The following is a 14,990-nucleotide window of genomic DNA, read 5'->3' as shown; positions in this document are numbered from 1 at the left end:
TTTATAAGGTCCTGCATGTGTGGCAAGCTTCACGTTGTAGACTATTTATATTTTATTTTAATTCCAAAACCCACAGGATATCTAACACGCTCAAAGACACACATTACACTTAAAACTGCACGAATGAACAGCGAACGAGGAAAGACCGCTTTCATCTTTTTACGCTCCAGACAAATGGAATGGAATCCATGCAGAACTCTCTGAAACTGGACAATCTGGTCTCTACAGTAATTTAAGGCAGTGGTTCCCAAACCTTTTCATGACAAGGACCCCCAAATTTACACTTATTAGCCCGCGGACCCCCATTTGAAAATATATGCCAGGGACCCCCATAAGAGAAGATGTTTATGGCTCTAGCAATGATTCTCAACTCATCAATTTCAATGACCCCCAGTTTGACATGCATTAGTTTGGGCAGGCAAGAATTACATTTTGGGCAGGCAAGATGTGTTAATTGCAGGGGGGCAGTCCGACAGATATTTTGTGAAGCCACTAAGGAAATGAAAGTTCATATAATGGCCTGTTGTGGCGCTATCACTGGACCCAGAAAAACCCATAGCCCCATAGAAGTCCATGTATTTGGGCCCAACTTCACCTAGACTGTATTACCTTAATAAACATGGTCATGAATACTTTCTGCTTCCAGTCACTAGTTTAAAGTCTCATTTCTAATGTCATGATATTCTTTTTGGAAAATTATGGTCCCATTTATAAAGAAAATTACCATAAAGTCGCGCATGTTCTGAGGGGCGTGGCTACCGTTACAGTCTATGAACGGGATCCCCCACCCACTCGAGTCAAAATAAAAACCAACGAAGAAGAAGGGGGGAAGTCCCGCCTCGTTGTCTGGGCCAGCCAATGGGCCAGCTGGCCTGAGCTGGGCCAAAACGGATCTAGAAAGATGGCGACTTCCATTGCAAGGACTGACAGGCTTCATTTTACGTTCACGTTAGACCCGCGGAACGCTTTGTCCATATTTTTTACAGTCTATGGTTAATTGTCGTCCCCCTGCGCACAATCAGTAGCATAAAGGTTTTCAAAGAGATATACCTGCCAGACAGTAGGATACAAAGAGATATACCTGCCAGACAGTAGGCTGAAAGGCAGGCATTTGCATTCAAATGGGTGATTGAGGGTCGCGCTCTATTCACGCAACGGCCAATCCGCTGTCCACTAATAGTTCTCAGGTCTGGATTTTGGCCAGGCAGAAAATGGATTTGGACAGGCGGACGAACGCCTGTCCTCGCCTTATTGTAGATACGCCACTGCTACGGACCCCCATTTAATTTGGTTCCAAACTATCATTTAGCTGGGGGGACCCCCTGGAACTCCCTCAAGGACCCTAGTTTGGGAACCACTGATTTAAGGCACTACAGAGCGATAGCCAGAAAACAGAATGTGAATGAACTACAGTGGTGTCTGTTGGGCCCAAATATGGAGTCTATGCAGATGTCAGAACCGACCAGATCCATATATGGAGATATAGGGGTGATCAGGTCCAGATACCGGGCAAAGGCAGCGCGCACTGCACTCCCTGTGGGGGTGTGGAACGCATGTGTCGAATTTTAAGTCGGTGGGGCGAACGGTTCTAGAGTTACGTGGATTACAGACGCTCGTAGGTACACAGTATGCAGACTTGGTGCATATATCGATATAGATGTAGAATTATGTCCTGGAGGTAATTTGCATACAGTTGTGAGGGGACATAATTCGACAAAAGGGTTTATTTTATAAATTATATTCTTTCAGAATTGGGGTTGGCGGCCAAATACACATAATTCTGGGGGTCCTTAACATGAAATATTGAACACCACTGACATAGAAACATATATTTCAGAAAACTGTCAATTTCGACTCAGGCCTAAATGGGTTAAGATGAATCCATGTGCCGCGATGCATGTTATTTTCTTTTCTTTCTTTTCACATTTATTTTAATCCGGACAGTTTTCTGATAAACCCATGTTTCTGTGTCAGTCGTTCTCAAACATTTTCATGTCAAGGACCCCCAGAATTATATCTGTATTTGGCCGCCAACCCCCATCTGAAAATATGTTGTTCTGAATGTCCTCCACTCCTCTCGGCTCAGTCTCCCACTGCCTCTGATTTATGGATAATGTGGCTGAGAGAGAGAGAGAGAGAGAGAGAGAGAGAACACGTACCCTGGTGACATCCTGGAGCAGCTTAAAACGATGTGAAAGGTGGAGGAAAGTGAAGGATATAAAATAACCGGCTGCTGCTCGAGTGAAATATGAGGGATTTTCCCCAAACGACATATTATAACAAAACGTGGCGTGTAGCGAATGAAGCAGGCTTTATTCAATCCCTCAGCAGCGATATAAGTTCTGATCTATCCGTTTGTACCTGTGCCTATATACTGTATACAAGACTCGCTTTGACTCTAAAGGACTGTGCTTGAGGAAGTGCTCATTCTGGCCTCAAACTCAGTCCCATTTTGAGAGGATATGATATCCTCTCTCTTATTGAATTCCCTGTACAATGTCAGACAGCATATTGTTTGAAAAGTGACTATAGCGCATATGCCATTCTTTTCTTCATTCCCCTAGAGACGGTTTTAAAAGCTTTTCTTCCAACTGTTCCAAGCCGAAGGTCCTCAACATGGGGGACTCTGTACCTCTGAGCCCACCTTTTCCTTTGGCGTGTCTGGTAGAGTGCTCAAACTCTGCCCCAACCCCATCAGGCCCGACCTGACATTTTCGGTCCAGGCCTAAAATGTATGCTTATCAGGCTGGGCCGGGCCTCGGGCTCCATGAGGAAATATATATATATATTGCATTTTTTATAATAGTAAAAATAATAATTGTGTCTGTTTGTTTATTCATCCATTATGAAGATTGTGCTGACTGGCGTTTTACTTTTACTCTGATAGAGTTCACAAATTCTGCCCAAACTCAAACTCGACCCGGCCTGACCCAACGTTTTAGGGCCGAGTCGGACCGGTGCCGATTAATACGAAATAATAATTGAATCGGCCGATACTGATGCGTTTATCACTACAGATCAATAATGACCTGGCATCTGTCGTGCCATCTCAATGACATTTTATCCTTTTGCATAAGCCTTCAAGGTAGTCTGTCGGCCTCGATGAAACAAAAACACACATTTTCCTCTGGAGGAGTGGATAAAGTTTGTGAAGAATGTGTCGGAGACGTGGTGATGTAACAGTCAGGTTGTTGACTCGACGTTGACTTGCATGCAGAGGAGGAGAGGCGAACATGAGTCATGGGATTAATATAATAACGGCCTCTTCAAAGACACTAATGAAAACACCGCCTGGCATATCACACGGTCGGCCACCACACATTTCATCATGCTGACAAAGGAATATTACAGATCCCCTCGTACTGTATGTGCACGCACTGTGTACAGAGAAAAAAATTTGAAATTATAGATTATAAAATCTTTTTGTATGTGGACATGAAACTTGGAATTGCATCAAGCTCCCCAACTAGTTCTATCCTCTTTTTATTAAGGTAATGTTTCTATCTAATAGATGGCTTTTCTTTCTTTGCTCTCCCTCATGGATCTACTTGTGAATTATACCCAGTGATGGAAAAAGTACTCACACATTTTACTTAAGTATCAGTACTGCAATTTAGTAACTCTGTTACAAGTAAAAGTCCGGAATTCAAAATGTATATTGGTATCAAGATGTTATTAAAGTACCAAAACTAGAAAGTACTCATTATGCATAATGTCCCCATTTCAATTCAATCAAATGTAAAAAATAATCTTTTGAAAATGGCAGATCTACAATGTTGTGAGCCTGTAGATTTTCACTTGGCTGTCAACAGCACCACACATACATTGGAACGAGCTTCACAACATATCCTTCTCACTAGTAAACTTTTGTTGGCCGGTTGCCTTTACAGATACCATCTGCTGCTGTGCTCACGCACCTTTATAGCATATCATATCTCAGGCACTATATGTGACTCATTTTGATACAGAGACAGTCATGGCTGCAAGTCTAAGGAGAGGAGAAAAACTGTATGTATTTATTTTTGATCCTAAATGAGTTAATAGCACAGGCAGTCAAGGCTGACTCTTCACATATACTAACTAGAGCATGTCTGAAATAAATGTCAGAGCTGAAATGTCATGTAAATATGAAATACATGCTTAAACATGTAGCTAGGTGTAATGTTAGAGACCACAGAAGTGAACCTTTAGCCTGTTTTCTCAACTCGCTGTTTTCTGCAAGACATTACTTTATAAGCCATGATCTCCAAAACAGGTGGGTCAAACTGAACAACCAAATGTCAATTTGATATGATTACCTGCTTTCACATGACATGAAAAAAACTAAACCTTTTAAAAACGTCAATGACTTAGCCTCGGTCACATATCTCTGTTCTGTTGTCGGGAAGAAACCACCTATCTCCAAAATGTTACATTTTTCAGGAAATTCTAAGAAAACCGTATATTTTCAAAACGATACCTCGTTAAAGTTGTTGTTGTGACTTTATATGTTGTCAATTACTTGCATGAGAGGAGAGGTGGTGGAGTTGTTTTTTAGTACTTTCCATTGGTTCAATATTTTCCAAACAACACACAGAGGGTGTCCAATAGCATGATTTATGGGAAAAAATCTAAACCTCAAAAACGGAGTTAGGAGGTTTCCTCCCGACAGGAACAGTATGCAAATAATATGTAGATTTGTTTTCTTCCCTGATCTCCTTTCCCACTCCCCTCTCTTCTTCTTCCCATTCTTTTTTCTATGGAAATAACGACACAATGGGGAACGTTGCATGTACAGTAGCCCAAACCGGTAAGCCTGTGATGTGACAATAAAGACTGATTCTGATCTTTGTCATGCAAATGTTAAAAGAAACAAACAAAAGAAAGGCAGTGACTGACTGATGACAGGGTGGAGACCAAATGTACCATGATTAAAAAACAGCTAACAGATAGATAGATAGATAGATAGATAGATAGATAGATAGATAGATATAGATGGTTCCATCTAAACCACCGGATAATCAGCAAAGACCTCAGAACATCGCGCATTTTATCCAAACCATGCAGAGCTCCATATGAGTTATTCAGCTTTTTAGTCAGCCTGTATAATGTGGGTGGACGGCAGTGCAGTTGCGCAACCCGGTCTAGGATCGCTAAAGAAGGAAAGGCCAAGCCAAAAAAATTATTAAAAAAAATTAAATCAGCGATCCAGTTTGATAACAATAAAGCTTATCAGACAGAACATTAGTCCAGAAGCAGTTGCTGGTTGGATACCTACAAAACCGCTCTCAAAGGGGACTTACGGACGGCTGCAATTCGAAACTGCACCCCGTAAAAAAGAAAGGCTGGTCCCTTTTTCCCGCACTGCATATTTTTCTTTTCCCTTTTTACCTCCTTTATGATGAATTCCTTTTTTTTGTTGTATAGAATCCACAGGGCCTGACCTGAGACGTATAGGGGCCCGGACAGGAGTCAACCCACAGAGCCTAGTCCTTCCACACGCCAGAATGGTACCTCCCAGTCCCGGCAGAGTAGTTCAGGAGGAAAGGATTGTGTGGCCCTGGTTTTTCCCAAATGGGACTGATCGAGGGTAGCTACTGGGACATAAGCCGGGACTTGATCACCCCGGCTGGGTCACCTGAGTGAGGGGTATGATGTTGGGAGACCCGAAACCCCGATGACCTCAGGATACATCACTGAGGATACGTCCCAGGTGCATCCATGCATTTTTTATTTTAGAAGTGTATATTTGTACGTCTCTAATGTTATGAATGGAAAAGAGTGTAATGGTAAACGAGTGTAATGGTATGTAATGGTAAATGTACTGTAAGTGTAAAGGTGTCGTCCACAGTTTTTTTCTACTGAGTTGTGCTTTCATGTGAAATGTATACTGTATTCTACATACTGTTAATACATACTTCAATCAATCAATCATGTAAAACATGCTCACACCGAGCAAGCATGTAAGTATGTTAATGACATTTGGGAACTTCAAAGACAAGCACATTGTAGACTGGTCACTCACAATGCAAAAAAGGGGGGAAAAAATCAATATCTGTCATTCATTTTCTTGATTTGATGCTTGAATAAACAGGCTTCACGGTCTCAAACAAAATCGAACGAAGGAAACGAAGCTGCCAGGAGCTGAGCACCAAAAGTACTTTCTGGCACTTACGGTTCTTGGAAAGAATATTTTAAATGCCAACTGGAAGGCCATCAAAGACCACATACTGTGCAGCACTAAAGTGAGGGGTGGGGGAGAGAAACGAATAATGCTTCCCCCCCCCCCCCCCCTTTAAGTGGAAGCTCTGAGACTATTGAGCCTCGGGAGCTACTGACGGTCCATAAATCACAGCATCAATTATTAAGCCACATTTATTTTAATGTGCTAAAAGTAACCCCAGAGGAATGAGCCTAATGCAACAAGCAGGAAACTCAGAGGAGACCGTAAAGTGACCTGTGTGGATCGGGGTCGGCCTCTCTTTAATGTCAGGGCAGGCTGGAGTGGAGTGGAGTGCAGGAAAACACATCAAACACCAAACGGACCCCGTCCTTCCGTTCAGACGCTATGAGGGCCGAGGCCACCAGGCCGGAGCCATTATTAGTGGCTAAACGAGAGAGATTTCCACTCCCTCGGAGGTGGAGACATGCTTCCTAGATTGCGCTAAACGACAGAGAATTCCACTCTCTAAGATGGGGAGACATGCTTCCTAGACTCCCGTGTTTGTTGGCCAATACCGACAATAAGCCTCTCCCCACATACAGACCTGCAGCCTTTTGGCATCTTCTTATGTCTAACCTCAGACCTGCTGCTTTTTAGTGCTCCATATCTCTGGTTAATTTGCTATGATTTTCCTCCCTGTGTCCCCGGTGTGTCACCAGCAATTCACTGTGAGTACGTCGCGACACCCCCACTCTCACAGATAGGTGATTTCAAGCCTATATTAGCCCATCTAAGATTGATTGAACAGCGACTGTGCCATTTTTGCCTAGCCAAAGCATGCCTATACCTGGGGATTTTGACCAGGAATAGGCTAAAATAGAACAAAAATAAATAAATAAAACGCCCATGCTCACCCCCCCCCCCCCGCCCCCACACACACACTTTCAGATACCCTGTTACACCCCTGCTGTGTCCCCCATTTAATTCCTGAAAACTAGGGGAAAAAAACAATCTCACACATCTTTACATCTGTGAACCTGTGATGATGTGACAATGAAATGGATTTTGAAATGCTGCACAAGCACACATTCAAAACGAGCTTCCTTCATCCAGTCAGCATGTCAGCTCGTTAGCGTATCGTCTGTGTCAGCTGGAAACCTCATAATGTCCCAAACTGTTACATTTCAGGATTCAAAAGCAGCAGATCCACGAGCAACAAAACCCGTCGCTTCGCAACACATTTTGAGCATGCGGATATACTTTTGATGCTTTATAGTGCAACGCTGTAATACGATCAAGTATAGGACGTTAATTACGAAAGAAACACAAAAAGTAAAAAAGAAAAAATGCCCGACAGACAGCGACAGATACTGTATGCAGTATAAGCAACCCAATCTGGAGGTGATCTATAGACTGATCTGCAAGCGACGCACGACTGCGATCGCCCGCAGCGCATTATTATGCAGATCTATATGGACTGCGGGACATGGATACGTACCGTGCCTTGAAGTCGTTTGCATTGTATTGGAGCGGACCACGCATTATTTAAACCCATGCAGTGACTGACTGACGCTAGACAGCTGAACGTTTCCTTCATTAGACAGAAGGAGAGCGTGCGTGCGTATGTGAGAATACTACTTGTGCGGGCCTCGTGTTTCTACAACTATAGCGTGTCTGTCTGCACGCACACGTGCGTGCGTGCGTGATGGATGTTGAAGGCCCGTCTTATTAGTGCTCAGCTCCTGTGCCGGTCGAGGCACAGATTGGCAGGCAGGAGAAAATAAATGAAAAAAACACACACGCTGAGCCGTAAACAACAGCGGCGGTGATATATACGTGTTGTCACTTCCAACATGACTCACTTACACACACACACACACACACACACACACACACACACACACACACACACACACACACACACACACACACAGACCATAATACTGTATAGTGGAGTGTCAAAATCTGTATCGGATTACTCTTAACAGGTGCACTCTATATATGCTATTACCGTAGAGTACTGAACGACTGGAACGGACCCCCCCCCCCCCCCCCCCCCCCCCCCCGGCGGTGTCTCTCAACCGTAAATCACATAATATTGATTGATTGAATACTTTATTAGACATAAATGTGAGTGCAGTCACACACCGTCTGTATATACTGGTCGAAAAGGATGTGTACACAAAACAGGTCCTTGGACTTGTTTCCATTAAAGATGGAGTGCCACGATTTCTTTCCACCCTAAAACATGATCAGATTCATCAGGTATTATTATAATATAAGGAGGAATTTTTTTTTCTCCAAAAAGTGTACAGTATTTGTTAAAATCAAGCGTTTATGTGGATCAGTTCATTAAGTATGTCTGGTTTTGCCTGGTGGGTGGTGATGGGTGGTGAATGATCCACCTGAACTGAAGCCGTAGTTGTAGTTGTGTGATAAAGGGGGAGGGGTTAGGGGGGGGCTGATAGTTTATTTCAGTGGCCCGTTTGACTGTCAAGGGTTCAGCCTCCAGGAAGAAACCCTAAATTCAAAGTTAATACACCATTGCACACAAAAACGACTCCAGGGTGTCTAATGAAGTACTGTCACCTCATAGACACATGAAAAACACTCCATCTTTAAGGTCCTGTATGTGTAGGGCTGGGGCGGTATGGATTTTATTTGTTATCGCAATAATAAATCACTGTTTACCGACTGTATGGCGGTATTGAGCGATACCTAATAAAAAGTAGTTTTTCATTAAATAAATTAAAAAATATATAAAAATAATCATTATAAAAAATATAAGCGGCCCTGCTGACTCGTCCTCATGCATTGAAGTGAGCTCAGTTCGGGGCTCTCCCCAGGTTGGCGGAAGGAGAGTAGAGTAGCGGCCAGGATTACAGCTTTATAGACAATTGGCCCCGGGTGAAAAAAAATGGGTTTATATATATTCGCGGTTATGAACTCGATATGCCTTACACTACCGTCGTGTGGCGGTATTGATACCGCGGTATGCCTTACACAACCATGGCACCGTGTGGCGATATTGCGGTTATTGCACCCAGCCCCATAGTCCTATGTAATCAATTCATCAACAAAACACACAAAAAAAATCACACATAATGTAATAAACAGCTACTGTATATAGTAGCTCTCACTGCTGTTCACATAAGTCTTCAGTTCATACATTTATATGTTTTTTCTTTTACTTCTTACCATTTGAGCATAGTGCATGCGCCTGTGTGTGTGTGCGTGCATGTGCAGAATGTGTCAGCTCCAGCTGAATTACAATTAAAGAACATTAAAGTTGGCCCTCAAATTATTCTACAGAATTCTTAATGATATTCATTTTGAAAACGAGTAAATGATGTCTGGAGCCACCGGCCATATAAGGCTGCCATATAGCAGTATCATTGTGTGCCACTGCGAGATAAGTTGACTGGAAGAAAATCTTTCTGGCCAGTAGTCTTAATAGGCTATAAAATATGGTCGTTTTCATTAGATGAGAAACCCACAAAATTAGACTCGGGTCCAAAAGGCAATTTATTTCAGAGATGTGGTGGAGCTGCCGGGGGGAAAGTTTGACACAAGAAGAGTTTTATAATATAGATATGTTGTACCACTTCTGAGGGACTTTGTTCACTTTTATGTCAGAGCATATCACTGTGATTCTGAAGAAATTGAGTTTCCAATTTGACTTTTTCTTTTCTAAAGCTTGAAGATTGAAAAGTATGAGATCCTAACAAGAATCGATTTTAATTTTCACGATCCAACCCCATCTATATTTATGTTGTATTTAGCAATTTTTAAAGGAAAAAAAGACAGAGGAATTCATTATTTTTCCATTCAATATCGCTACACTTGGACTATTGATAAACGTGTGTACGTGCGGGTTTGTCCATAATGTGTTCAAATATAATGTATTCGCTAGAGAATCACTGGAAAAGGAAGGAGAAGGACATACTTTGTTTTCTTGTTAAGTGTTGAGGGTCAATGTATTAATTAATTTACCAAGTAGCCGTTGTAATACGGGTCAGTGCCTAACCCCCCCTGCCGGGTTTGGTTCGCCGTATATGTGTGTGTATGTGTGTGTGTGTGTGTGTGTGTGTGTGTGTGTCTGTGTGTCTGTGTGTCTGTGTGCGAGTGTAGCATGTCCTTCATGAGATCAATAAGGGACCAAAGGGAACACAGTGGAAATTAGCGTCTGGCATTTTCCTGTGTACATTGCTTTGTTCTGTGCATATCAATCAATCAACCAACCAACCAACCAACCAACCAACCAACCAAAGGGGCATGTCTTCTAGTTTCCAAATAAGGGACAAATCTGTGGTTCAAGGGACGGTTGGCGAGCCTGCCGGACAGCTGCTTGGGCAGGTGGACACGGCTGTGCCTCGCTAACCGAGAAGGTGGTGTTCCGTGTCCATGAGAGAGAGAGTAGTCTCGCGTTGCCAGACTGTTTCCTCTCGCAACGTCCAAATGCTTCCGTCATACAGTCTGGAGTAACGGAAGCTCTGATCATGAGTAGAATATAAATGCTTCCGTCATACAGTCTGGAGCAACGGAAGCTCTGATCATGAGTAGAATATAAATGCTTCCGTCATACAGTCTGGAGCAATGGAAGCTCTGATCACGAGTACAATATAAATGCTTCCGTCATACAGTCTGGAGTAACGGAAGCTCTGATCATGAGTAGAATATAAATGCTTCCGTCATACAGTCTGGAGTAACGGAAGCTCTGATCATGAGTAGAATATAAATGCTTCCGTCATACAGTCTGGAGCAATGGAAGCTCTGATCATGAGTCAAATATAAATGCTGCCGTCATACAGTCTGGAGCAACGGAAGCTCTGATCATGAGTCAAATATAAATGCTTCCGTCATACAGTCTGGAGCAATGGAAGCTCTGATCATGAGTCAAATATAAATGCTGCCGTCATACATAGTCTAGAGCAACAGAAGCTCTGATCACGAGTAAAATATAAATGCTTCCATCATACAGTCTGGAGCAACGGAAGCTCTGATCATGAGTAGGCTACAATATAAATGCTTCGTCATACATTCTGGAGCAACGGACGCTCTGATCATGAGTAAAATATAAAGCGAAGTCAAGCCTCCTCCCCACTTTTCGTCTTTACAGTTGCACACATTTATCCTAAAATAAATATAAATCATATAAGCATATAGCTTCCTGCTTAGCAGAAATGAAACGTATATATATTTTAAAATCTATATGCTTGTGAATGGAAATGACAGAGGTGTAGTTCCAGACTCTCTACTATAGCACTCGGATAATGTGACATTCTCCTAATAATGAGTGATCCTCTGATATACGTGAACAGAACAGAGTCACCCAAGACTTAAAAAAACCGGCCATGCTCTCTCCAACACACACACACACACACACACACACACACACACACACACACACACACACACACACACACACACACACACACACACACACACACACACACACACACACACACACACACACACACACACACACACACACACACACACACACACACACACACACACGTGTCTACATTGATCCACACAGCAGCGTAATCACCTCTGTTTCCTCGCCCTCAAATCAATCGCAACCTCTGTGTCACACATAGTTTAAGGCCTCCTGCACACCCAGTCAGTCGCCTTTCAAGGTTTGGGATCAGGTTCGATTTTCTGCTTACCCCCCCCCCCCCCCCCCCCCATCCAATCATCTCGTCTGCTGTGTTGCAGTGTTTAATTTGAGGCTGTAGCCTTTAATAAAAGCCTATTCATGGATTCAGTTCAGTACCCACCACGCCTGACTGATTACCTAAAATGTTTATGAATTGATTGCAAAAAAAAATACTTTTTGGTTCTTAGAGAAAAATGCGGGATTTCATATCAAAACAACCATGGCTTATGTAGATCTTAACAACAATGGCACAGAATCGTCTAAACCCGATCTCACCCAAGCACGGTGAAATAGCACAGACTGGCAATTCCGTACATGCCTGTACACTACTAGTGAAAGTCACACACACACACACACACACACACACACACACACACACACACACACACACACACACACAGAGTCAGTCGTTGAGAATACGGCCAGATAGTTAGCCAGGCCCTGCTGCTTTTTCCTGGCATACACACAGCCAAGCGTGGTCTTTACGTCACGCATGCACAGCCAGACGACTGTGTCATCTGTGTGTGTGTGTGTGTGTGTGTGTGTGTGTGTGTGTGTGTGGAGGCACTGTTCCATTCTGGTCAAACAGAGTCAAGGTGCTGCTATTGTGCATGTTGGCTCAAAAGGCAGTCGACAAACCGTAGTTTTAGTCGACGAAATACTAATAATACAACACTGCCCGGTCTACACGTGTCCTCTACATGAATGCCATCCAGCCGTACAGAGGAAGTGGCGTAATGCCTCCTCCGATAATCTTCCCAAGAAGCCGTGCAAGGAACCGAACGCCAAGTACTACACTAGTACACTCTCTCTCCCCGCGGTTGCAAATAAGCCACTTTGTTTGTGGAACACTCGCCAAGTGGCAAGAAAAAATGGGAGAAGAAAAGGCAGCTGCTGCTATCTACGCCGTCTCAAGAGTCTAGTTAATTTTAGAAAGATAATCTCCAAGCAATATGCGGAGGGATTAAGACATTAAATAAAACCCTGGCAGCACGTTGGGCTACATGATAAGGCTGTCATCACCGTGGGAGATGTATACGTACCGACGCATCACAGGAACACAGAGAAGTGTGCGTATGTGGTTTGATGCTAATCAGCGACGCGGATCGGGTAAAACAAAAACAAAAGAAAAAAACTAAATAAAAACACACCCAGTTGTTGTTATGTTACAGTACATCGCCTCAATCATGTTTTTCCCCTTCTCCATTAACCCATTTAGGCCTGAAAAACTGCATGTTTCTATGTCAGTGGTGCTCAACTAACCCCCAGAATTATCTGTATTTGGCCGCAGAACGCCATCTGAAAATATGTTGTTCCAGGGACCCCCCCAGAAGCAAAAAGTTGAGTTAAAAATGTTCGCCCAGAAAGAATATATATTCAAAATTTGCACCACATTTTCACAATTTTTCAATAGCTAAAGTATAATAATGCTTAAAACACCAAAAGGTTTTGCCGCCCAGAATGGGTTAAACGTGAATGATGATAGCCATTATGGCGGCACATCTTTGGATATCATGGCTGTGTGTCTCCCGAGGCGGTGCTCAGCTTGCTATTTCAACACACTATAGTATAGAATGAGACGTGGAGAATGAGGAGGAGGAGGTGGAGGTTATGTGAATGCCTGCTCCGTCGATGTCATTTGCATAACATAACGCCGGGTGTATAGAACTATAATCCTCATGAGTGGAGGGTTCGCCACACACCTGAGGCCCTTCCCTTCTTCTTGCCTCTGCCAAAACCCACGCATCCATCCATGCAAATCCTCTTCTTATTACAAGACCCCTCGCTGAACGGAACACCGCTCACCTCGCCAGGGAGAACGAGAGAGAGAATATCACAGACACACGGGGAGAGAGAGAGAGAGAGAGAGAGAGAGAGAGGACAGTGCGAGCACAATGTCACATATAGAGAGAACAGAGATGTACTTCAATGGAAGGTACAACTGGGGCTGAGCTGAGCGCCATGGCTTTGCACTGTCTGCAACACTAAGCAGATCTGATTATTTTTTGGAACAATGCCTGGGATTGGAAACCAAAAACACATGAAAACAAAAAAAAACATCCCCAGTGCAGGTGAATAACAACAGTGGTGGAGCGCGTAACGTATGAAGTACATTTACTCAAGTACTGTTCTGTTCTTAATCCTTCACTGTCTGACGATGCTGCACCTTGTACTTTTCAGTGAGGTGTCTCAGTTGTGTCACTGTTTTGTACTTTACGTACTTTACGTACTGCCGTTGTTTTTCTGTGTTTTAGCTGTAGTGTATTTGTTTTTTAGTTTTCCTGTGTTTTGAAACGTGCTATACAAGACCGTAGCCCGTAGGGTTCCAGCCTGAATCGCTGCGTTCCGTGAATGATTCTCATTTGTGTGACATTTCAGATCCGCAGAACGCAGCAAATCAGGCTGGAACCCAGGCTCAAAAGACCGGGGCAGGGTGGATGTTATAAAGAAAATAATAAATATACTTTGGAAAGATCCCCATAAACTAAACTGCGTACGTGTATGTCCCCCTGGCCAGCCAGAGCGCCTAATGTAAAGGAACTGGTCGGAATAACTGATAGATAAAATGGGTCTTATCTGTTTACAAACTAATGTCCAGTGGTCAATGTCTCATATTCTCCTTCTCCTGAACTGAGCAACTACATTGCTATCGTTTTAATTTATACGATATATGATCTAAAAAGCATATTTTGAACGAGAGGCGGATGAGGAGCAGAAATGAAGCGCTAGTATATCCATCAGATCAAAACCACGGAGAGCGCCCTGGATTAGGAGAGACGAGGCATTCTTTCTGCCGCGCTAACAGCTAAGTCAATGGGAAGCTAATATGGCCGTAGAGTGCGAAGTACGGTGGCCGAGAGTCCAACTCAAGTAATTGACAATATCTAATGTCACAACATCCTACAGATGGAATGTGTTAAGAGGAGACTCCGTATTGGAGGGCCAGGCGGACGATAAGACCACCGCTGCATGGAGATTGGGTGTATGACGTGGAGGGTGGAGGTGTGGGGGTGGAGGGGTCAGGGGGAACAGGAACAGGCTACAGTGTAGCTACAGTGTCAGTCACATGTCAAAAACCTCCCTTCATAATGTCTCTATGGTAATGTAATGTCTACACCCGGGACCAGGGGGGAAGACAGGCAGCCAACCTGTCTTCCCCCCTGGTCCCGGGTGATGACACCTTCA

The sequence above is a fragment of the Protomyctophum bolini genome, assembly GCF_963924005.1.
Source record: "Protomyctophum bolini genome assembly, chromosome: 5".
Taxonomy (NCBI): domain Eukaryota; kingdom Metazoa; phylum Chordata; class Actinopteri; order Myctophiformes; family Myctophidae; genus Protomyctophum; species Protomyctophum bolini.
This window is presented reverse-complemented; position numbering follows the sequence as displayed.